Source organism: Mustela nivalis, assembly GCF_964662115.1.
Source record: "Mustela nivalis genome assembly, chromosome: 4".
In the NCBI taxonomy this organism is placed as follows: domain Eukaryota; kingdom Metazoa; phylum Chordata; class Mammalia; order Carnivora; family Mustelidae; genus Mustela; species Mustela nivalis.
Genome location: NC_139023.1, coordinates 21,829,186 through 21,852,800, shown reverse-complemented (window position 1 = coordinate 21,852,800; position 23,615 = coordinate 21,829,186).

Here is a 23,615-nt window from a genome sequence, read left to right as displayed (position 1 = left end):
TACACAGTAAGCATTCAGTATTTATTGTGTGAATTAATTTATGGAATATGAAGCATATATGCCAGGGGGATAGAGAGAGGAGAAAGGGGAACAGTATGTATCATTTATTAGGATATGTCTCCAGATACCTATCTTTTTCTCTTTTGTGTTATAAAGAGACCTACTCACTGCAAACAGAAGAAAGTTCCACCATGCAAACACCAACCATACAGTGGTTACAACATGCTTAAATGTTAAGTTTCCCCCAATTCTTCATTAAACAGCCTTGTGTATTACTAACCTCTTGGTTGCAAAAGTAGGTCAGGGAATTTGCGTTGAATAACATGTAGTGGGAAGGGGATACTGAGTGTGCTCGGTGATTCTTGTTCTTGGGTCTCGGGATACCACTGGTTTGGCTTTTTGTGTTGTGTCCGTGACACAAACCAGAGCTCCAAGGGTGCCCATAAGTCCTATAGGAAGAGACACAGGCAGCAGGCACAGTCCAGACTTTCTCAGGCAGCCCCTCTGTACGGGGCTGGAGTGTGAGGAACACAGCTTTCTGCTGGGTAATGAGAAGAAAACATTCTAATAAGGACTCACATTTGCAACATCTGTTTCATTTGGGTAATTTTAGATGGCTAAAACCCACATTTCAGAATGACGAAGGCTCCTATCATCTTACAAATGATTGCTGCGATGTCTCTAAGCACCCGCCACAGTAATTAATAGACTGTAAGGGCTAAGAAGAAATAGGGCCCTATTAAGCTCAGGAAACAGCATCCCTTTAGGGCAAACTGACACAGAAGAAAACAGTATAATGGTTTTTCTCTCTTAGAAAAGCCTAACAAAAAGTCTTCTCTTTTCCTTTTTTTAGAATTATAGAAGTGAGTGAAGAATTTTAATATTTCTATTAACCTTTTCTTATCCAGATATCTATGCTTAATTAATCCCTACCACTTCTCAAAGGAAAAACAACCTCCTTCAAAGAAATTTACATGGATAAAAATTGAATTTTAAAGATACTAACCAAACTCATTGTTACAAGACCTTTTTGCAAAGATAGCACTTAATAGAAATGATAGCGCTTTTATTTCTGGTTGGAAACCTGAGGGAGATTAGAAGCTGTTAATTGTGTTGCACAGATGATGAAATTGGAGGCCCATAAAGAATACTTTCTTTACTTTTCTACTTCTCACAGCACTTCCTATTGTGCTTGCAGCAAGTGCTTAATAGACATATCTTGAAAAAAAAAAAAAAAGACAGGACTATAAATGTAGACGCGAGTGGCAGAATAGAAAAGGTAACTCTGATTGTATAACATGGGGATCCTCTTTCATTCAATGAATTTTACTTTATTTTAAATATCAAAATAAAAAAAATTCCAACAAACGGTAGATGATGCAATGTTACTGTAAGTATAATCTAAAAGTGCTAACTTTGTAGGATTCCTATTTTTGTAGTTTTGTACAGTGAATGCAACACTTTGGCATGGATTATCTCATTTGATCCTCAAAATGATCTCTTCTGGATTATATCCTCAAAGCCTTCCCAGACCCAAAAAGGGTTTCAAAGTATTTCACTGCCACCTGGAAACTGATACTGTTCCAGAACAGGAGGAAGGAATGTTCTTTGCCAAGGAGCTGTGTGGTCACCATGACTTTTCTACCAGGTATCAGTCCGTAGTATTCTGTTTGCTAAGGTTAACCTGTGGATATATTGGCCTCAATATTCCAGACTGTGTTATGCTAATCAGGATAGGATAAGTTCTGCTGTGGTAACAAACAATCCTCATATCTCAGTGGCTTAAGAGAAGAAAGGTTTGTTTCTTGTTTACAGAGATGCCTAAAGTTCAGGTCACTTTCTGGGGTGACTTGGTGGTCTAGGCTGGTGAATGCTCACCATCCTGTGACTGTGCTGTTGGAAATGTGCACCGCCGTAGTCACTGGAGCAGGGATGATGGACTGTGCTGGCAAGTATATACTGGCGATTAAGTATTTTGCCTTTGAAGTGACACATATCACTTCTGCTTACCTGGGCATGGAGGTATAATCTTTCTATGTGCCCAGAGAGAGGAAAACCGGATGTGGGTGACACTTAAGGATTTCTACCTCATATGATAGAAATTTTCTTTTATCAGGGATTGCTGAAGTTTGCTGCTTTAACCTGAAATAGACTTAGCCAAACCAGTCAAACCCTGTGGCCTTCCTCCACTGAATGTATTACAGCTGTTACTATAAAATGAAAGCAATGGGTGGCTTAGTTTGTTGAGTGTCTGACTCTTGATTTCACGTGAAGTCATGATCTCAGGGTCTTGGGATTGAGCCCTTATTGGATTTTGCACTCTGTGTAGCATCTGTTTCTCCCTTTTCCGCCCTGCTCCCCACTTGCTGTCTTTCTCCTTCTCAAAAAATTAAATCGAATCTTTAAAAAAAATTTAAAAATATAATGACAGAGACATCTCCTTTTTAGAACAATTATGTTGGGGCTCCAGTTTTTGCTGATACCAGGCTGTGGTAGTCTCAGCACGATCCCAGAACAACCCAAGAAGTTCAGTGAGTTCAGTGGGGGAAGGAAATTGGCCTGGTAGTTTTGATAGTGTGTAGAAAAAGTAACTGGCAGATTGTCTGTGATATTCATTTTACAGTACATCAGCGAACACTGTGAGAAATTGTTTTGCAATTTTGGAAAGTCTAGAAAATAGTAGAAGTAAGAAAGACTGAGGGTCTTAGATTGGACTCTCACTGGTTATGACCTGGTATTTAGTTTCAAATTGCAGCTTCTTACAAATATGATTTTCACCCCCTCGCATGTTGATCTTACACCAGATGGTAAACTTGGCTTAACAAATTGTTGGTCACTAAACAAGAATGTGTTTGCCCTACCTAAAAGTGAATTCCCTCTTGATAGCCTTTGTCTAAAACACAGTGATGGGGTTTTGAATCTGATGCTTATCTTTGTAAATATATATATATATATTATATATATAATATATATATTTTATATATATCACTGGAGTAACTTGTAAAATTCAAATTCTAGGTTTCCACCCCCCAAAATTTTGAGTCAGTGTTATAGAGCCTAAGAAATCATATTGTAAACAAGAATCTCTGTTGATTTTGATGTTTGCTAACCTACAGACCTCATTTTGAGAAACACTGAACTGAGTAAAAGAACATGGATTGGCTGGGAAGTGGTCAGAATCTTGTTGTGAATTCTGAGCGGCCCTTAGAAATATCTGTATTGTCATGTAATTTGTTCAATATCCTATACAAAGGGCTTGGAAAACAGTCTGCATAGTAAGAACACAATGGGCTTTCCAAGATTTGACTGCTAGAGACTGCTGTAAATTTTCTAAATAATCTGTACAACAGTTTTAGGCATTTCTTCTAGTTAATATTGAGGGCTTTCACCCATTTCATTTACTGGTGCCCTTTAGGATTGTAGAAAAGAACGGTTGGCCCTCGATGAGGACAATGGAAAGCAAGTTGAATGAATCCCAAAATGCCATATTTTACTTGAAAAACATGCATTATGCTTTTTTCCAAGTAAACTGCACAGAAAAATGTAAATGAAGCATAAAGCTCTTATGAATTAGGCCCTAAGCGTTTTTCTTTTTAGCATATAAACTGCCACTAAGGATGTGATAGGAATGCATTTTCTACTATTTTTCAAACTGTAATTACGTTTCCCTAGTAAAACTCAAATACTTGATATGGTCCTGTTGCAACTGTACCAGACAGGTAATAATTGGAAAATTTAATGCAGAGTTTTATCTCTTAAATGCTAAAAGGTAGGGCTACTCACAGCATACAGAAGAGCTGGCATTAAATATAAAAAGTGTGAACCTGGTGTTTCTCTATGATGTTAATTTTGCATTTGGAAGTGTGTTCCAAAGCTGTAGCTCCCTTTTAAATATATAAGAATGAAAGACAATTCCTCTCCCAACCTTCACCTAAAAGAGCCTATAATCTCCATCTACCATTCAGTAGATCCATTTTTTTCACATTTACTGTATTTTAGGTTGGAATGTGATGCATTTAAGTCTCAGAGCAGTAAATTAACTTATTTAAGTAGCGGTGGGATAAAAGGAAGCAAAAAGGAGGGAAAATCTCTAGAGAGTACTATTCAATTGTATATCTAAAAACCATCAGAAAGGGGCACACAATAAAACTCATATAGAGAATTAAAAAGATTTGAGCCATGTTCTTCCTATCCCTCACCACAGTAGACTTTGTTAGCCAACATTTTTTTTATTACTGCCTTTTTTTATTCAGCGATTCTAAGACCTACACTACATTAAAGTTGTGTGAGCCTATACAGGTAATGAAAGGCTCCTTACACCCTCTATGTGAATTGATAATACTTTTTTTGCAGACAGTGCAAGTTAAATAGTTTCCACATGGGCACATCATATGCAATTTCTATGGAAGAACCATAGAATTGCGACTTTAGGACAAAGCCCATCATTGTCTGGAATACGATCTTACATTATCTGGAATATGTTGCTTGTAAGATCTAAGCATCTTACAAAAGCAAAATCTCTGAAATAATTTCTGTTAAGATTTCTCATGAAATCTTTATCTTGACTTTGCATTTTCAGCTGGGAAAACTTTGATGCTGTGTAGTGCATATGAAACCAAATTCCGTGGCCCTCTGACATTTGTTCATCAGTACTTGAATTTTTTATGGGCTTCATCCAGACCTGATGCATGTTGTTTTTGTGTTTATCAAAAGAAATATCAATTTATTTTATTCACATTCTACCTTTCATGTCTCATTATTGTACACATTCAATTACAAGGGACTTGTTGCAGAAAAACTTTGTAACCCTGAATTAAAGTTATAATTCCTCAAAGCACTTACCACCTTTGGATGCATAAAAAAATAGTATAACTAAAAACAGTATAATTTTAATCCTTAAACTAGAGGTTGCATTTAGTGTTCTCCAGTAAATCAGATTGGAAATCATCTTACACAGTAGAAACATGGAACTTTTGACAGCCGAGGAGAGCAAAAGCATAAGGATCAATAGCTCAGATTTTAGAATCTGACAGACTTCAAGTCTCTACTCTCATATTTACCAGCAGTCTTGACCTTGGGCTTGTGCTCTGTGAACTCTCATCTTCCTCATATGTAAAATGGGTAGGATAGTAGTTATAATATTCAGGATGGGCTACTTGCTGCATCAGACTTCTGAATGTATAATGGTTCAGACACAATAGAAATTTGATTTTCATTCACTGACGATACTTGGTAGTAATAGAGGTGCCTCTTCTAAAGTTAGTCATTTGGAAACCCAGGCTATTAGAAGATCTACTGTCTTCAATATGTAGCTTCCAAGGTTGCTGTAAAGCAGTATTTCATAATTTTTTTTTCATTTTTCCCCCAAAGGAGAAAAAGTAAATTAATTAAACCTGATTAATTACAATTAATTTAACTTAAATTCTCCCTAACGAGATTGGTTGAATACCAAGAAAAAAGATTTTATCAGGCAGAGTTGAGCTTTAAAGAGTCCTTATTCCCCTATGCAACTATTTGCAATAGTTGGGAGCAATATTGCCTTCATTGAGAATGCATGAATTAGAAGTTATCTCCATTCCAGCATGCTAGAAGGTGACAGGAGAATGCAGGAATAAACCTAAGAGTTATCTATGGGCCAGGCCTGGAAGTATAAATCACTTCCATTAAATCCCATTGGCTACAATGTGGTCATATGGTCACTCCTCACCACAGGGGAGACTCGGAAATGTAATGTTGCTCTGTGTCCAGTAAAAAGAGAAGACGCATAGTTTGGTGAATAGCTGATGATTTTTTCTACTATTTAACTTGCTTTGTATGAATTGTTCCAAGTATTTAATTAACACTTAATAGGGATAAAGTATTTATTTAATGTCATGCCTAGTCCATTGTAAGCATTTAAAGTCTTTTGGAATCTGTTTAGAAAAAAGGAAAAGTTAAGAAATAAATTATTTCTTGATCATTTAATCTTTCAGAGAATGAAAGAAATGTTAGGGTTGGAAGGTATCTTAGAAACCACATATACTAACCCCCCATTGATGGATTTTTTCTTGAATGCTTGAAGTAAAAATGAGGCAACACTTTTTTTTTTTTTTAAACTACATCTTGAGTTACCTGAAAATTTTTACTCCAGGCAAAATCTGTATACCCAGACCTCCAACAGTCCCAAACAACTCATTAGTATTTGCTTTGCCCTCGTAAATTTTTACTCATTAATTCATTCAACAGATGTTTGTTGAATGTCTAATACATATCTGATAGCATGCAAGGCTCTGGAGATTCAAAATCAAATATGTGCTCCTTGCTTTTAAAGTTTTCTGCCCTTCAAAACTCAGGGACTTTTATCTTGGCCATTATTGTGCCTCCAGCCCCAACATAGTGCAGGTACTTAGCAAGTGCTCAGTCAGCAGTTACGGAATATGTGGGTGTGATAGTAGAGACAGAAAAGGAAAACAGGCAATGTAAGCATAATGGAATGAATGATACCAAGGAGGCAATGACTGGGCTCTGAGGGAGCAAGCCGGGAAGGGCACCTAATCCAGCTGGGAAGGAAGTTAAGAGGAAGTGACGTCAGAGTTGAGTATTAAATGAAGGATATGTGATTTTGCCATGTTAAAGAATGGAGGAGGGGGATTTCTAGAAAAGGAAATAACACACTGGAGGCCTATTTAGAGGTGAGAGGACTTTTTATAGGTTGGATAGTGTCCATCAAAAACTCATGTCCACCAGGAAACTAGAAATGTATACTTATTTGGAAATAGGATCTGGGGAGCTTGGGTGGGTTGGTTAAGCCTCTGGCTTTTGGTTTCAGCTCAGGTCATGATCACATGGGGCTTGAGATTGAGCCCAATGTCAGTCTCCACGCTCAGTGGGGTATCTGCTTGAAGATTCTCTCCATCTGCACCTGCCTGACTCGTGTTCTTGTGTGCCCTCTCTCTCTAAAAAGAAAATAGGGTCTTTGAAGATGAAATTAATGAAGTCAAAATGGAGTCATGTTGTATTAGGGAGCCCTAAATGCAATGACAGTTGTGTCTTATAAGAAGGCCATGTGAAGATACACAAAAACACAGGGAAGATGGCCATGTAGAGATGGAGGCAGAGACCAGAGTTATGGTATCATGAGCTGAGGAACTCTAAGGATTGGTGGGAACACAGAAATTAAAAGAGGCAAGGAGGAATCTTTCCTAGAGCCTGTGGAGGAAGCATGGATCTGTTGACACCTTGATTTTGGCCTCCAGAACTGTGACATAATGAATTTCTGGCTTAAGCAGACCAGCTTGTGACAATTTATTATGGCAGCCCTAGAAAACGAATACAGGTGGTCTTATCAATGTACAGTCAGTGGAGTGTTAGGATGAGGGGGTTAGCAATCAGTAAGACTGTCCTGTGAGACTCCTAAAGGCTTCATTGATATAAGTACAATAGGAACTTCTGAAAACTGATTTAATAGATGACCTGGTATTGCTACCCTCCATGCCCACTGTACAGATGTGTGGCTGGACAGCTCTGGTTAGTAGGCTACTGTGTAGTTTGCCCATAACCTTCTGCTCTCAGGAGCTGAGCTATATGCGTACCAGGAACCAGTTTTTCATTCCCAAATCCATCCTAAATTTTTGTCCATTGTACTTGAAGTTGTGCGATATTATTATAAGCTATTGTATATATGTTATAGATCAGTTATGAGTGTGAAAGAAGACTTGTTTCTTTGAAAAATAATGATTTCTTTTTGAAAGATGGGAGTATAATTAAAATATAAAAATCAACAAGACATACAGTTAGATTGCTTTTCAAGTGTCAAGGTTTTGCATGCTAAAGGAGATATTTTGGGAATGGTTTAAATAAAAATAACTTGGAGGGAGTTCAGGCAGTGGCTGCTAGATGGACGCATGAATGCACACTTAAATGTTTGAAGTTTAAGTAAAACATTTAAAGCATGTATTTTTTAAAATGGTTTTCTACTTGAACCAATTTTTACACTTAATTTTCTTGATTGTATTAGACAAGAAAGTTTCTGTTTTACATTGGTAGAGTGGCTTGGGTAGGACTGTTACTGGGTGCTGGCTTCAGGGTTAATGGGAGCTTTCCTTCGATTGTAATGTGAGGAACAAATTTCCTTCTCACCTGGCAGGTGACTATTTTAGAAACTGAGATTTGGGTTCCCAGTGTCTTGCATTCTGACGTGGGCACTGACGTTCCCTTTATGAGCAGTATCATTGATAGTAACTTATTTCTGAGGCTTGGGAATCTACTTAACCTAAGTCACAGATGCCATTACTGGTGGACCCAGAAATGGAAACAAGTTCTTCTTTTACTCTACATCGTGTTTTTTCTAACGTGTCTCACCAACACAAAAGGAATGTTATTTCAGTTACTTTTTAATGGGAACAGTACTTTATTTTTATTTCTTGTTTCTCCTCTTTTTCTCCCTCCTTTTACTTCTTGTGAATATATATTTCAGGTTCTAATCCCTAGTTTATGTATCTTTTAGAATGCTACCCATTTGCAAATTAGAATAGTCTTGCATGTTTATATACTTTTAAGCATATATGAGTTTCAAATTATATTTTTTTGTTTGAATAAACAAAATGTTTAAATAAACATTTGTATTTAAGTTCCCTGAACATAAATCAATTGATTATTGGGCATGCAGCCTAGAAATCGGAAATAGGTCAAATGATACGGGACTTTAGCCAGCATTTGAACTTTTGTACTGAATTTATCAATGCATAATTACAAAATTATTACTCATTGAGGAAACATTATTTAAATGTCTGATATTTACCATGCACCCTGCTAAGTGCAGGGGTATGATAAGCACAGAGAGGATACCATCAGGTTCTGGAGATTCTATATTGCCATGATCTCTTGTCTTCTGAGATCAAAACTAAGATTGCCAGGGACAGTAGCTGTAAAGCCTCAAAACCCTGTCAAAATATTTAGTTACTCACAAATGCTAACAGGAGGAGAGAGAGTGCTAAAGTTTAGGTCTCAAGATTTAAGAAGGTACTTTCCATGTTAAAAATCACAAGTTAAACTATTCAGGAGCATACACTGCACTTGACATGATATTCTCTTTGAGTTAGTGTGGTATGTTGTAAAGAAAAATGTGCAAAGAAGACACAGTTTTCAGTCTTGGCTTTGCCAGTAAGAGGCTCTGTGACCTTGGGCAATTCCCTTTGATTCTTGGTCCCCATTTACTCCTTGGTACTGATTGGATGAGGAGATGTCTACAGTCTCTTCCTGTTGTAAAATTCTTATTTATTGTAGAGTTTCAAGGCTATTTGAAGCACCCAGGGCATCCTTTGTAGAATTTTTGAACTACTTCATTACCTCATCACAAAGCATGATACTTGAAAGTACAGTTTTTGTCACAGAGGCATTAAATGATTCAGTCCACCTTCTTTCTGCCCATTACTGCTTCTTTTGGCAGGAGGAGTTGGGAAGAGGCCAGTATCTGCTTGCTGATTTGAAGAATAGTTGAAGGAATCAGGAATGTTTAGCCTGGACTACCATGGCCACAGGAGAAATAGAAACCATTGTGGAATAGTAGAATGAGTATCATCAAATGTTGGCACTCACTATACAAAGAGGAATGAGACGTGCTTTTTCATCCTCAAGAAATTCACTTGGTAGATATAGATACATGAAAAACAAGTGGTGAGTCCTAATGTCTATGTAGGAAGGGTTGAGTATTAGAGGACTCTTCAGAGGACTCTGGTAGAGATAAAATTGAAGTAGGAAGGGCAGAGTATGTTTTATGTTTCTCCAGAGAGCAGAACAATATTATGTGGGTAAAAGTTACAGAAGACAAATTTGGCTCAATATTAGAAAGGGCTTTCTAATAAATAGAGCAATCCACCATTGGATGGTGTACCATGAGAAGGAGAGAAAGACTTTAGTTGTTTTGCACTAATCAAAAAAGATTTTGATTGCACTAATCAAAAAGATTTCGTTGTTTTGCACTAATCAAAAAGAAAAAGACTTTAGTTGTTTTGCACTAATCAAAAAGATTCTGGATACATCTATTGGACACCTGCAGCAGGTTGGGGATTGGATTAGGTAGTCTCTAATTTGCCTTTAGCCACTCAGACTTTGGGAGACACCTCTTAGTTTACCAAACAGCTTTCTTTCATTGGAGTCATCTTGTAGAAAGCCACAGGGCACATTTCATGTTATCAAATGAAAGAAACAACAATAGAACAACAATAGAAAAATGAAACTGTTGTAATGAAAAGGAGAACCTTAGTTGCATCACCATTACTCTCTTTATTAAAGAGCTCTGATTATCGATAGATAGAATTAATGATCCTAAACCAGGATAATGGATGCAGAGAAAAACCCAAGAAAGTCTTATTCCTTAGCGAGTAGTGGACTCTGTGACTTTTGAAATGAAGGATGTTGGAATGCAGCTTGCATAGAAGGTGGCTGTGATAGGATTTACTCCAAAGTACTAAGCTAAGATTTCCTTTGAGCCTGTCGCCTTTAAACTGCATGACTCATGGGCAAATTCACAAAACAAAAATGTGATCACTGTGGATTATGCTGCCATTGCTGGTAACATGCTGGCAGTGATTGTAAGAAGACTTGCCAAGCACACATTGACCCTCTGAGTCACATTGGTTCCTATGGAGATTAACACCATCAACAGTGAGAACAACAGCCCAGAAGTGCGATTGGTGTTAGACAGGGAGGAGAAAAATGGCAGTATGATCCTCTAGAAATGCAGCAATTGGAATGAAAAAGGAGCATGGGGTGGCACAGCTCAGGAGAGAAAATGACCTATAATGGCATAGCAACCTACTTCTCTAGCTCTTCCTGCAAATAGCTGGGGAAAAAAGTGTGGTTCCTGGCAGATAGGCTCAAATCTACTTTTATTTGTCTGGCATTTCCAGCAAGTTCTCTTCTCATCCCAGAGAGCTTATCTCTTCAAGGGAGTCTGAGCAAGTGGTCCTGATGCTGGAACTGCAAGTCTGATGAACATGTTGGGGTTCAGGGGTGGGAAGGACACCAATTACTTAAATATGACTTGTAAGGTTTTGATTTTCTTTCTGAATAAAAAGATTTTTATGTCTATTAAAGAAAACCCTGACTTGACTTTCATCATTCAAGATGTCCCATGTGTTTTCATAGAGCAATTGGATGTCTGAGTTAAGAGCCTGTTCTTGCCTTGGATATTGGGGGAAGAGTCTGTGCTGTGCCCACCTTCCACTTCCCTTGTCCCTTGCAACCAGTCTGCCTGGAAACTACCCCAAGCAGTTTTGTGGGCAGACTTGTTCTGATGCCCGAGGCTCCAGCCCCTCTCCCATAAAGATAGGAAAAATCTGGAGACATACGCATTTTCCAAATTCAGGATATGTGAATCATGCCCAGCTTGGATGAATTCGGGGTATGTAAGGTGAGCTGTACTTTTTCTTGTCTTTCTTATATCAGCAGTTATGGAAAATGCCTATTAGTTGCTGAATGATCAAACAGATGTAAGAAGAATAGCCGGTCCCGAGCAAAATCAGATTACATTGCATCAAAAGTAACCAAGCTGAAATGACAACATGTCATTCCTGGAAAAGAAAGAAGATAATGGCTTTCAGAGGAATGACAAAGCATTTTTGGAGAAAATTAGTGTTAATGAGATAGTTGGTTGGAAAACACACCATCATTCTTCCAAAAGCGAGTTGTTGATGACTGTTCCATCTAGTGGGAGATGCGATTGGTTTAGCAGGAAATGCCCTGAGCTGTGCATGGCCATAGATCAGGTGCACCATTGACTATTCATGGAGACTTGGCAAGTCTCCCAAGCTCACTAGCCTGAGTTTCCTTGTCTGTAAAATAAGGGTTTGTACACACATAATCTCAAGGCACGGAACACGGCACCAGGCACAGGGTAAACACTCGATCAATGCTAGTGATGATGAGGAGGAGGGCGATGGTTTTGATAATGGCAGGACTGATGTTAGTGATGATGGCGATGATATAATGATCCTATATCAAGGGATCTCACCCCTTAATTTCAAATTCCATGCTTCTGAAAAGGGAATTTCATTATAAATGTGATTTTCAAGAAATAGTTTTTTTTGTAATGGTTCTGCCTCATAGGGAGCTCAGGAAGCTCCGTTTTCTTGCTTGGGGAAGAAACTTGAAATCAGAGTCTTATGCTCTAGGAACATGCTTTTCAAAGTCCTATGTCCCCTGACTTTGCTTAATGACAAACAGTCTCACTGTGCTACACTGTGGGCATAAGAGAAGCAGCCGAACCAAGTGCTTAAGAGCTCAAGATCACAGTTGTCTTCCTGCTCTGCTACCCACCAGCTGTGTGATTGGGAAAGTTGTGAGCCTGTCTGTGTTTCAGTTTCCTCACCTGTAAAACAGGATGATGATAGGCATACCTCATAGGGTAGTTGCAGGGATGACATATATTTATACACATGAAGTACCTAGACCATTACCTATCTTGCAGAGAGTACATGCTCATTAACTATCAGATAGTATTAGTATATTTCTTTCTGAAAAACTAAGGGTTTAGAGAGGTGTCATATTCTAATCCTTTTCACTTTTAAATACATTTTAATGAAACTTACTAGAGTATATCTTTGATTGATGGTACTTTTAGAGTTGTCAACTCAGCTTTGGGGGTTTGCTCTTAAGTCTTCCTTGAAAAAGCAAATGTGTGTGCTTGTGTGTCTGTGTCTGTGTTATCCTCTTGTCTGTGTCAGGAAAAAAAAAAAAGTCTGCAGATGGGCGCTGATGCCATGTGTCTTCCCACAAGATGGCGCAGCTCTCCTGTCATTCCAGTGCTCGGCTACCCTGAGGGAGGCGGGGAATTTTGATCAGCATCCAAAGAATCACCTCATCTCTCCCTGCAGAGAACACAGAGCACAAGACTTCATGTTCCGTCAGGTACCTGCCGATAGTTCTTGCTTGTGATTTCAAAGGATCTACATAAAATCTAAAGCTACTTTAGTTTTGAATTTTTTGCCAGTATTTGATTCCAGTCTAGATTTGACCTTTCAAGGACATATTTTGTCCATTGCTCCTTATATCTGAAGGAGGAAGGCAGTAGAGTGAGAAATGGGATGGAGTCTGTCTCCTGTCTCTCTAGACTGACTCTTTTATGGAAAGCAGACAATAAACAAATGGACACCACAGAAAACAAGGGCTTGTTTAGCTACTGGAGGTAGACTTCTTCCAAACAAAATATTACAGGAGGTGAATTTTGTCTTTGGCATCCTGTGCGCCTTCTTTCTGTGTCTCAGCCTCTTCTCTGTGACCTTTAGGCACCAGCCGGGTCAGTGCTGCCCTGACCTCCATGTTCATGTCTCATTCTCTCCCACCTTTCCCTGCTCCTTACTGTTCCCTCCTCAACCTTCATTCTTCCAAGCGTCAGCCCCTTAGGGCTCTTCTCAGTTACTGAAACCAGTCCGTTGAAGGAATCCAGACTCTTAATAAATTATTGTTCCGAAATATCGTCCTGACAGAAAAACATGTAATTTTTATTCAAAGTACTGATGATCCCAGAAATGGAGAGAGGAGGCTCTCTCATCTGTTAACTTTCTCTCATGGGCTATGAGGTGATTTTTATAAAAAAAACTTCGTATTTGAGAAAAATCACTTACAGAAATAATGAGCTTAAGTGAAAGTTGCTGAGAGAGTAAAGATCTTAAAGCGTCTCATCACAAGAAAAAGAAATTTGTAGGTATGTGAGATGGTGGATGGTAACTACACTTATTGTGGTGATCACTTCACAGTATGTGCATGTATTGAATCATTTGTTGTAATAATGGGGGGGAATAACACTGATGAGCTGAGTTAAGGTGATCATATACATGTATCATATATTTATAATTTGTGTGTGGATGGCTACACATTCACAGATCTAAAACAGTTTTTTCTGCCACATCTCTCTCACAGAAGTCCAGCTCATAGACTGCAGGAACCTTCTCAGAGTGTGTCAAATTGCCCCTGAGATGGGGAGACTTAGATGGCACTAATGGAAATCAAATGGCCAAGCTCAGCTTTCTGGTAAGAGCTGGTCTTGGCTCCTTCCTTACAGAAAGACCTAGCTGGCATTGCTCACTCCCTTCTTTTCCTGTGCCATCTGAAATCTGTGCCCTGAGCCTGCTGGCAGCTTTCTAAATCTCTTTATTCCAAATATGGCACAACCTTCCTTCATCTGCGACTTTGGAGTCTTCTGATGTATTACCCCATGGTTCAGGCTGGAGATGGGAACTGTTTCATTAACTTACCAGTACCCATAACAAAGAACCTTTTTTTTACTCTAAGAATCTGAATGGTGCACTTCTTACAAATAGAAATTGTTAATTTATCATTTGGGAGACTAATTTGAAGTCAATCAAGGTTGCCTTGTGTTGTTCTCTTATAGCAGAGTAAAGTGACTTTTATGTGTTAATTTTCACATTTGGATTTTTTTTTTCAAATTATTTTTATTAACACATACTGTATTATTTGCCCCAGAGGTACAGGTCTGTGAATCATCAGGCTTACGCATTTCATAGCACTCACCATAGCCCATACCCTCCCCAATGTCCATAATTGGATTCCTTTCTTTAAAAAGATTTTATTTATTTGAGAGAGAGAACATGAGGAGGGGCAGAGAGAGAGAGAGGGAGAAACAGACTCCCCGCTGAGCAGAGAGCCTGACAGAGAGGCCTCCGTCACAGGATCTGGGATCATGACTGGAGCCGAAGGCAGATGCTTAACCGACAGCCACCCAGGCTCCCCCACATTCGCATTCTTCCAAACTAGTTGCTCCAAACTGTCACGATGATCTGTTAGAAGTATCAATTAGGTCATTTCATCCCTAGATTTAAAGTTCTTTACAGACTTCCCATCCTCTGTCCTAACATCTTTGACTTATTTACTTTATTTAGAGGACTAGTAACAGTTTATAATATTGCCACTTACTCATTAGTTTACTTGTTTATTTTATATCTTCCCATCTAGAATGGTGGCTCTGTGAACAGGAACCTTGTTGATCTCCTTCTCCACAGTATCCTCATGAACTACCACAGGGTTGCAGACAGGAGACATGCAACAAATAATTGTGGAGCCAATACTGTTATTTAGCTGCCTACCACTTCTCATGACCTAGGGCTCTTAAAGCCCATATCTGGAGAAAATCACCCAGTGACGACAATGGAAAGAAAAATGACCATTTATTTATTGAGCAACTGCTATGTCAGGCATTTCACGCATGGTAACTTTGTATCTTAGATTGTACAAGGTTAATATTATTAATTCAAGTTTTATAGATATTGAAAATGAGGTGAAATGATGTGCCCAAAGGCATAAAGCTAGAGTGAAACCCATGTATATTTGTTTTCAGAGTCAATATTTACTATTACCAGCTTTGTCTTTATCACACAATCTTTGTATTATCCTGACCTTGAGGACGTTATTATTCTTTACAGTATGGGATACAGTAACACTTAGGTAAATATAGTATTTGTTTGCATATTTTCTGTCCTAACTATAGACATGGATATATTATGGAGAAATCTTTTTTTTTTAATTAATAAAGCAACTATGGTGCTTTCAAATATTTTTCAAACTCTAAAATACCTTGTAGCAGCTAGACCAGTGGTAAAAGCCCAGGATCTGGAGGGAAGGGCAATTCTTTGTGTAGCCTGCTACTCTGGGTATGTCCCTGACCTAGCCCCACTTACCTGGGTTGTGGAAACAGAGAAGGCTGAATGTAAAAAATCTAAAAAGGTGTTTTCTTAGGAAATGGGAGTCATCAAGGCACAACCACTCCTGTTTTGCTGTTTTTCTGAGAGAGTGCAATAACCCCAAATGGAGGGAGACATTCCTCCAACATTCCCCTACTAGAATTCAACAATGCAATAATGCAAGGGGACAACATTGCCAGTTGGTGGGCCACTGGTGCCCAAAGGGACATGCCAAGGGAGCCTGCCAGAGGCGGTGGTGCCTGGTTGTGTATATTGGCGCATAGTAGATAGGACAGAGCTCAGCAAATGGGCAGTGCTGGGAAGATGTAGAAGCAGTCAGCAGAATGGGCAGTCATTCCTTAGCGATCTATGCCAAGCAGAAGGGGCAGTGCTATCTGGCAGATACCAAGTGGTATCTGACCAATGGGTTTTGTGCACCAGCCCTGTGTGATACTGTTGGAGATGCAGAGATATACGGAGGGATTTTGTAGAAGCTGTGTTCTGTATTGACTGGTGGTGGACTGATGATTATTGAGGATGTGTTACAGTTTGCACTCAGAGGCTATTCTAGGGCATGAAGAAATCTCTTATAGGACAGCTGTGAAGAATGCATGAGACTGCATGTTGACATATCTGTTCCGTGCCCGGCCTTTAGTAGGTGATCAACATGGTTAATCTGGGAAGGAATTTCCTACTCTTACTGTATCCTTTTAGAAATAAAGAACTGCCATTAGCATTGTGTTACTGCTGTATTCCTATCTAAAAGGTGCTTTTCAGGAAGAATGTAATGATATGAATATTCCATTAAGAACATTGAAATAGAAGTCTGCTTGGATATTTTCTGCATCGGGGTAATCTCTGGTAATACCAATGCTGAATGTTTGTACCAGAGACTGCTCTGAGTTGTTTATGTTCCACCCTACTCGGTGTATAGTTTTACTATCACCGTATTATCAGTGAGGATTGGAGATGCCAGGCGCTTGGGTAACTTGCCCAAGTTTAAAGGGTATAGAGATGTGGGGTAAATTTGTAGGTAAATAGTTTCAAACTCATAGATTTCTCTTCATGCAGACCATGGTAGATATGTCTCTAAGACTTTAGTACCTAAAAACATGACTTTTCTGGGCAACAGGTATTGATTTATTTTATGCAGAGTGTATCTCTTTAACAGATTAAGTAATCTTTTGTTTAGAATATTTAGAAGCTTAGAATTGGAATGGGGTTCCAATTTTCATAATTGTACGGTCCCATGATGTACGTTTCAGTGAGTTAATTATCCATCTGAGTTTATGTACTTTCTTTTATCTTTGCTGTGATTTCTTTTTTTTAAAATATTTTATTTATTTATTTGACAGACAGAGATCACAAGTAGGCAGAGAGGCAGGCAGAGAGAGAGGAAGGGAAGCAGGCTCCCTGCTGAGCAGAGAGCCCGATGTAGGCCTCCATCCCAGGACCCTGGGATCATGACCTGAGCTGAAGGCAAAGGCTTTAACCCACTTAGCCACGCAGACGCCCCTTTGCTGTGATTTCTTTCTATTATTTACCTTTCTATTATTTACCTTTACCTTTTTATGTCCAATAGCACGCATTCCTGCTGGTCGAGTCAACTGTTTGGTTGTGAATTAGAGTGGATGAGCATGGCATTATTCCCCCTTAAAGAGGCACTAAGCAGGCCCCATGTGCTGTCCCTCTTTGCTGCACAGAATGACCAAGTATACAACAATTTTGAAGCCCAGTTCAATGTTTGATGTAAATGATTCCTGGCTATTTCAGAAGGAAGAACATTTTTCTGCTCTTTGTAGGGGAAGTGTTGCTGTTCCTGTGCCTGATTGATTGATTGTATGATGGCAGTCCAGCTGTAAAGACCATCATCTTGACACGTTTAATATTATATTTGGTCTACTGAGGACTGGCTTGATTTTGATAAACAGGTAGTTGAAAGGGAAAGTCCATCTCCCGAAAGGGCAGCTGTGAAAGTCTGTAGAAACAAGAAAACATTTGGTCTTAGTAGAATAAAGATCAAGAGAACTGTGCACAGTTTCCACAGCTCTGGTCTATTCCCTTTACCTGCCATGAGGTGCCCCATTGTAACATTTGCTTTGGTTGGGACTTGGTGTCTGTTTCCACTGGAGAGGAAGGAAAAATAAGGCGAGATATTCCAGGAGATTTCTGTCTTGTTTAGTCTTTACAGCAACCCTACAATACAATCACATCTAATATTTTTATTTGTCATATATAGATAATACACATTAGAGAGGTTAGGGAACTTGGTCAAGGTTGCATAGATGAACTCTAGAAAAGAGGGGATTAGGGACGGGGTGGGTTTGACCATAAATATCAGCACTAAGCTCCTATCAGTATGCAGTATGGTGTTCACTTTACTAATAGCAGGAAAGTGTTAACTGCAATACCTTAGCTTATTGAAGCCACTAATAAAGAAAAAAATATATTATAGTTCCAAGGAGGAGAAGTCTGTCTGTAGTCTTTTCTGTTGGTATAGTTGTGGGCAAGAAGGCAACAAATCTCTTTGAATCCCAAACTGTCAGCCTCCCAAGGGTCTTTGAGGTGGCTTGTATATTGATTGACTCGAGTTGCACGTATGGTATTTTGAGATCAAAAGACAAGGTACCAACAGACCACACAGTGGCCATTCATGCCTCTAGAGGACAGCCTATTCAGACAAAGAAAATCCTTATCTATTGCTTTTTGCAGAGGAAACGGTCTTCGATCTGTGCTGCCTTCTTATGGTTTGGTTAGGAATTCATCAAGCTGGAGAAATAGGATGGCTTTTTTTCTGATTTGGTATTAATAATTCAGGAGTTCTGGGCATTGTATTTTTTAAAAATCCAAAGTGTGCAAAAAGTTTTGTTTTCTAAAGATGTAGCATATACCATTAGCCGTCTGAGAAAGCAGGGGGCTTAACTACTGTCATTGACCTTGGCCTCTCAGAATCCTTTGTGGCCACTGTGGAGAAGAGAGAACCAGCATCATCCATTCTGGATCAGAATCATCTCTGTTAGTCTTAGAGGGCACCTTGATGTTTCAGTGGTCCCAATTCACTGCATGGGGTGAGAAAACTTTTCTATGTCATGGGGACCAGGACTAGATAAACAATGCAAGCAGTGTGTTTACAGATATGCAAATAAGCATGCAAATTAGACTCCTGTCGGCTTCATTTAGAATGTAATTTAAAATTAATTAAAAATTAAGAGGTAAATTAGAAGCTAACATTCAACACCATATGGGAAAATATACATATTTATCAGACTGGCATATATGTATACTTGCATGGATGGGAGCTAATTGTGATGTGTGCAAAATTCCTTCTTTTGATATTGCATAAAATCAATGTGGGGAAACCCAATATGTTGCAATGATTATTTTTTAGCACTCTATGAATTAAAATTCACTTTCAGGATTAAACATGTACATTTCAAATGCATTAAATTCTTTGTAAACTTATTCTAAAGGACACTGAGTTTTACAAGTGGAAAGTAAAATGATAAATCAGGTACAGTTTACCTCCATATGCTATAAAATATTCGTGAAACTCATTTTTCTGAAATGGGGTCATTGAGCACATTCACCCTGGTGGGCCTTTTGCATATTGTTAATATGCGATCTATACTTGGAAAGTAATGATTTCCCTCTCTCAGCCACTCAGGAGTTCTGGGTGATTAATGAGTTAATGGCTGCATCCACACAAGGCCAAAACAACTCATTGAAAAGTGAAAAATTCAATCACTCCACTGACTGTTTTGTCTACAAAACAACCAAACAACCTCTGTGATTGATTTTCTTTTCGCTGAATTGATTGCTATTTTTTGGCAACTTCATTGAATTAACCAATTGTTTGAGTGTGGACTGGCTCCTTATATGAATGTTGTAAAACACTTCCGTATCAACTTTTCTACCGTCCCTAAAAATACACATAAGCAAGGATTCATTTACAGGATCTGTATAAGAAAATTAGAATTATTCTACACTTTAGCTATCTTGAACAAAATGTTTAGTTGTATCACAGTGTAGGTAGTTCTTCTTAAGATAATGACAAGCAAGACAAAGAGCATCTTCTTTTTTTGACAAATTCACGGAGACAAACTTGAGGCCAGCCCCCAGAATCCCCTTTCTGGGTTACAAGAGTTAACATCAAGAGCAGTTGCAAAGTCTAAATGCAGGCCTCGCCCATTCCAGGGGAGTAAATGGTCCTGCAGCAGGTCTTTGGCTGATTTGAGAAGAGACACAGAGGAATAGAGAGGGGAATGTGGAGATCGACTTCTGAGTCTGGAATTTGCATTGAGGTTGAGCCCAGTCTCAAAGTGGTGTAAGAGAATCATCACTTTTGGAATAAGAAGAATTCTACAAGAGGAACTGTAAAAAGTGAGTTCTCGAAGTGCTAGTAAGTGCTACAGTGCCAAGGGTGGAGGTGAGGGAGAAGGGTGGCGATCAGGTGCAGCCAGGTAGTGGTGAGGAAGCCCAGTGGGGAGAGTTCTGGTGGCACGTGTGATAGACAGAAGAGGAAAGGTCAGACGTGCCTTTGACTCAAATGCATTTTAACAAAGTGTCCATATAGCTCTGATGCTTCTCTTAGGACACTTGACAGCTTGTCACTAGACATTGCGGTTCTGTTGTGGCATGGTTCATTCATATTCAGTAGACGTGGCTGAGGTATTTGCTCACCATCAGCCTGCAGCAACAGCAAACTAAAACAAGGCAGGCATAATTTCTTCAAGGAAGAGCTGCTGCTTATCAGAGATTTGAATTGTGGGCCACAGGCTCCCAGGGGTCACAAAACACCATATTTTCGCAGGTTCACAAAATGGCTTATATATTGATAGGATGTGGAATCAAAATTAATAAAAGCGTGGTAGGCAGGGAAGGGAGTTACAGATTAGGGCTGCTTTAGCATTTCATTGTGCTTTCTGGTCCGAGAAGAGTGGGAAGCAGTAGGACAAAAAAAGAGAAAGAAGTAGATGTAGTCAGCTATGTATTCCCTCTTTTTTGTTTTGTTTTTGTTTTATTTGGGCCTGGGAATAGGCAGGCATGTAGGACACCCAGTATGGTGGATGGGTTTTTGTTTTGAGGCTCTGGGAGGGGCCAACACCAACATGGGGTAGCCATAATAAAGAGGGAGAGGCTCTGGTTGGCATTCTTGAGGGTTTCTCGATTCCTGTTAATGTGATGCTGAGTCAACAGCTAATAGGCCTGACGTGGCCGCTGCAGGGCCCCTAAACCACCTCCCCTGCTCCTCCTCCCCCACTCACCACCACCACGGGGAGAGAAGTCTTAGGAGGGGAAGGCTGTTTGAAAGACGGAGCAATTTTATTCAGGAGAGACTGGGTATTCCCTAAAGCGGCTGTTTAAATAATTGGATCAAACTAAATTTAAACCAGGTTAGACATTTTGTTAATTTATTTTTCTCTAACCAGCAGGTAGAAGTTCGGAGGAAGACAGGATTATAGACAAAATAAAGGCACTACATTTTCTCTGATAAAAAAAGTCTTTTCACATTTTCATATCCTGTTGGTTTTCCAGGAAACATAGAAATGCTCTGTAAGAAATAATCTCAAAAATGATATGATGGATTAAAGATGGGAAGATGTGTCCTGGAATGCCTAATGGCAACATTAGTCTGTGTCTACATACACATATCAACTTGGCTGCTGAATATAGGATTTTTTTTTTAAAGCAGTTGAATTCAGCAAGGCAATTATTTTATTGCTCAATAAGACTTAATATTTGGATTGATTGGATTTCTTTTGCTCTTTGAGGTCTATGTTCATAGTCTTACTATGGGAGTAAAAAATCTTCTCACAGAAACTTTCCATAGTTTCTAACAAGCCAGATTCAAGACATCATTTTATCTGGAAATATTTAAGGGAATGTGATAGGGATAAGTACTGTCCAACTCAACAGAAGTTGGCTGTGCCCTTATCCTGCTGAGGGCTCTTGAGAGGCATTGAGGGTGAGAAGGGGCAGCAGGGGAGGAGAAGGGCCACGAGGAAACAGAAAACAAAGAATAGTTTTGATTGAGGGCGTTGGAAGGGCTTCTTAGAGAGATGGCCTCTGTACTGGGCCTTCGGGAAAGACTTGATTTCCATAGTTGGAGATTTTTCATGGGAGGGGCATTTGAGCTAAGGAAGTATGGGTAAAGGAGCAAAAACTGAGAAATGCCCAGTGGGTTTCCTGCCAACGTGATAGCCTGGTGCGCCGAGACCACTAGGTAGTGTCTAGTGGAGACAAAGGAATGGACAGGGAGGGGTGAAGGTGACATGGGGTGGGGAGGGCAGTTAGGAGATGACGTCATAAAGGAAGGCTGGACCTGAGGAAAGGAGGGACTCAAATGTCTTTTGATTTAAAAGTACCTTTGTCCTAGAATATTTAACAAGCCAGCACAGCCTATCTTCTCTGGCACTGCCTCGATTTGGTAGAAGTCAGGGTCTGTGTGACTGCAGCAGAATTAAAAGCTTCAAAGCTTTTAATTTCAGATATTCCCTGGGACCTGCCATGTGGAATTGGAATCTTTGGGTCCGTGCCACTCGTGTGACTGGTGGGCTCCTTTGGGTTAGATGGACTGGCCCTCTTGGATGTTGTCAGTCCTGTGGAGAACACACATGAGTCTCTACTCAGGGACCAGAAGCAGCAGCTGTTGGCCAGAAGGTCAACAGAAAACCTGGGAAGACTCAATGAAAAGGAAATGGGGCTGATCATCGGAACTCCAGTTCCCATACTGGATAATGAAAAGAGGTGGCAGAATCTCAAAGATAACCCCAAGTCCTACTTTATCTCTGAGGCTTAAGAAAAGCAACAAACTCTTGTGGGTATATGATAAAAATCTCTCTGTAGAGTAGTATTTTTAGTTTGTTATTTGAGTGTAATACCTGTGTTGGTTTAGTCTTACACAAATTCCTGATGTGATTAGTTTCATGGACTATTGCTAGGTTGGCATATTTCCCCTGGTCCCATCACTCCTGGGAATATCGAAAGCAGACGACAGGTACTCTTATTTCAGAGTTATATTAATAAATTTAATTAACATAAAACAACATTAATCCAGTGGCTGGCACCTGAGGCTGGAGAGCTTTCCTTTTTCTCAAACAATCAAATTGCCAGTCTTGTGAGTATCTGCCCGTTAGTGGTTTTTTTTTTTTTTTTTCTTTTTAGGCAGGTTTATTGAGGCATAATTTGCATAGAATAAAATCTCCTCTTATTAGGTATATAGTTCTATGAGTTTTAACAAATATATGCAGTTGTGTAATTACTACAATCAGGATGGAGAGTATTTCCACCAGCCCCAAATTTCCTTGTGTCCCTTTACAGTCCGTCCCCTCCTCTCACATCAGCCCTGGCAAACACTGCTTCCTGCTGCCCATCGTTTTGCTTTTTCATAGTTTTGCCTTTTCTTTGATGCCTTTGAGTGTGGCCTCTTCCACTGAGCATAATCTGCTTTCCAGGTTCATCCACTTTATTGAATGGGCCATTTTGTTCCTTTATTGCTGAGTAGTAGTTTTCCATGATTGGTGGATGTGATAAAATTTGTTTATCCAGTTATCACTTAATGAGCATTTGGGTTGTTTCTAATATCTGGTGGTTATGATGAAAATTACTCTAAAAAATTCTCCCACAGATTTTTGTGTGGACACGTGCATGCATTTCTCCTGATGCTCTCATAGTGGTACTGCTGGGTCATCTGGGTAAGGGTGTGTTTATCTTTATAAGAATCCTCCAAACTCTTTTTGAAAGTGGTGGCACCCTTTTGACCCCCCCCCCACACACACACAATGTATGAGAGTTCCAGTTGCTCCACATTCTTATCAGCACTTTGTATTTTCGTTTTTTAAAAAAATTGTGGTCGTTTTAATAGGTGCATGGTAGTATCACATTGTAGATTTAATTTGCGTTCCCTTATTGAGTGACGATGTTGAGCGTATTTTAATG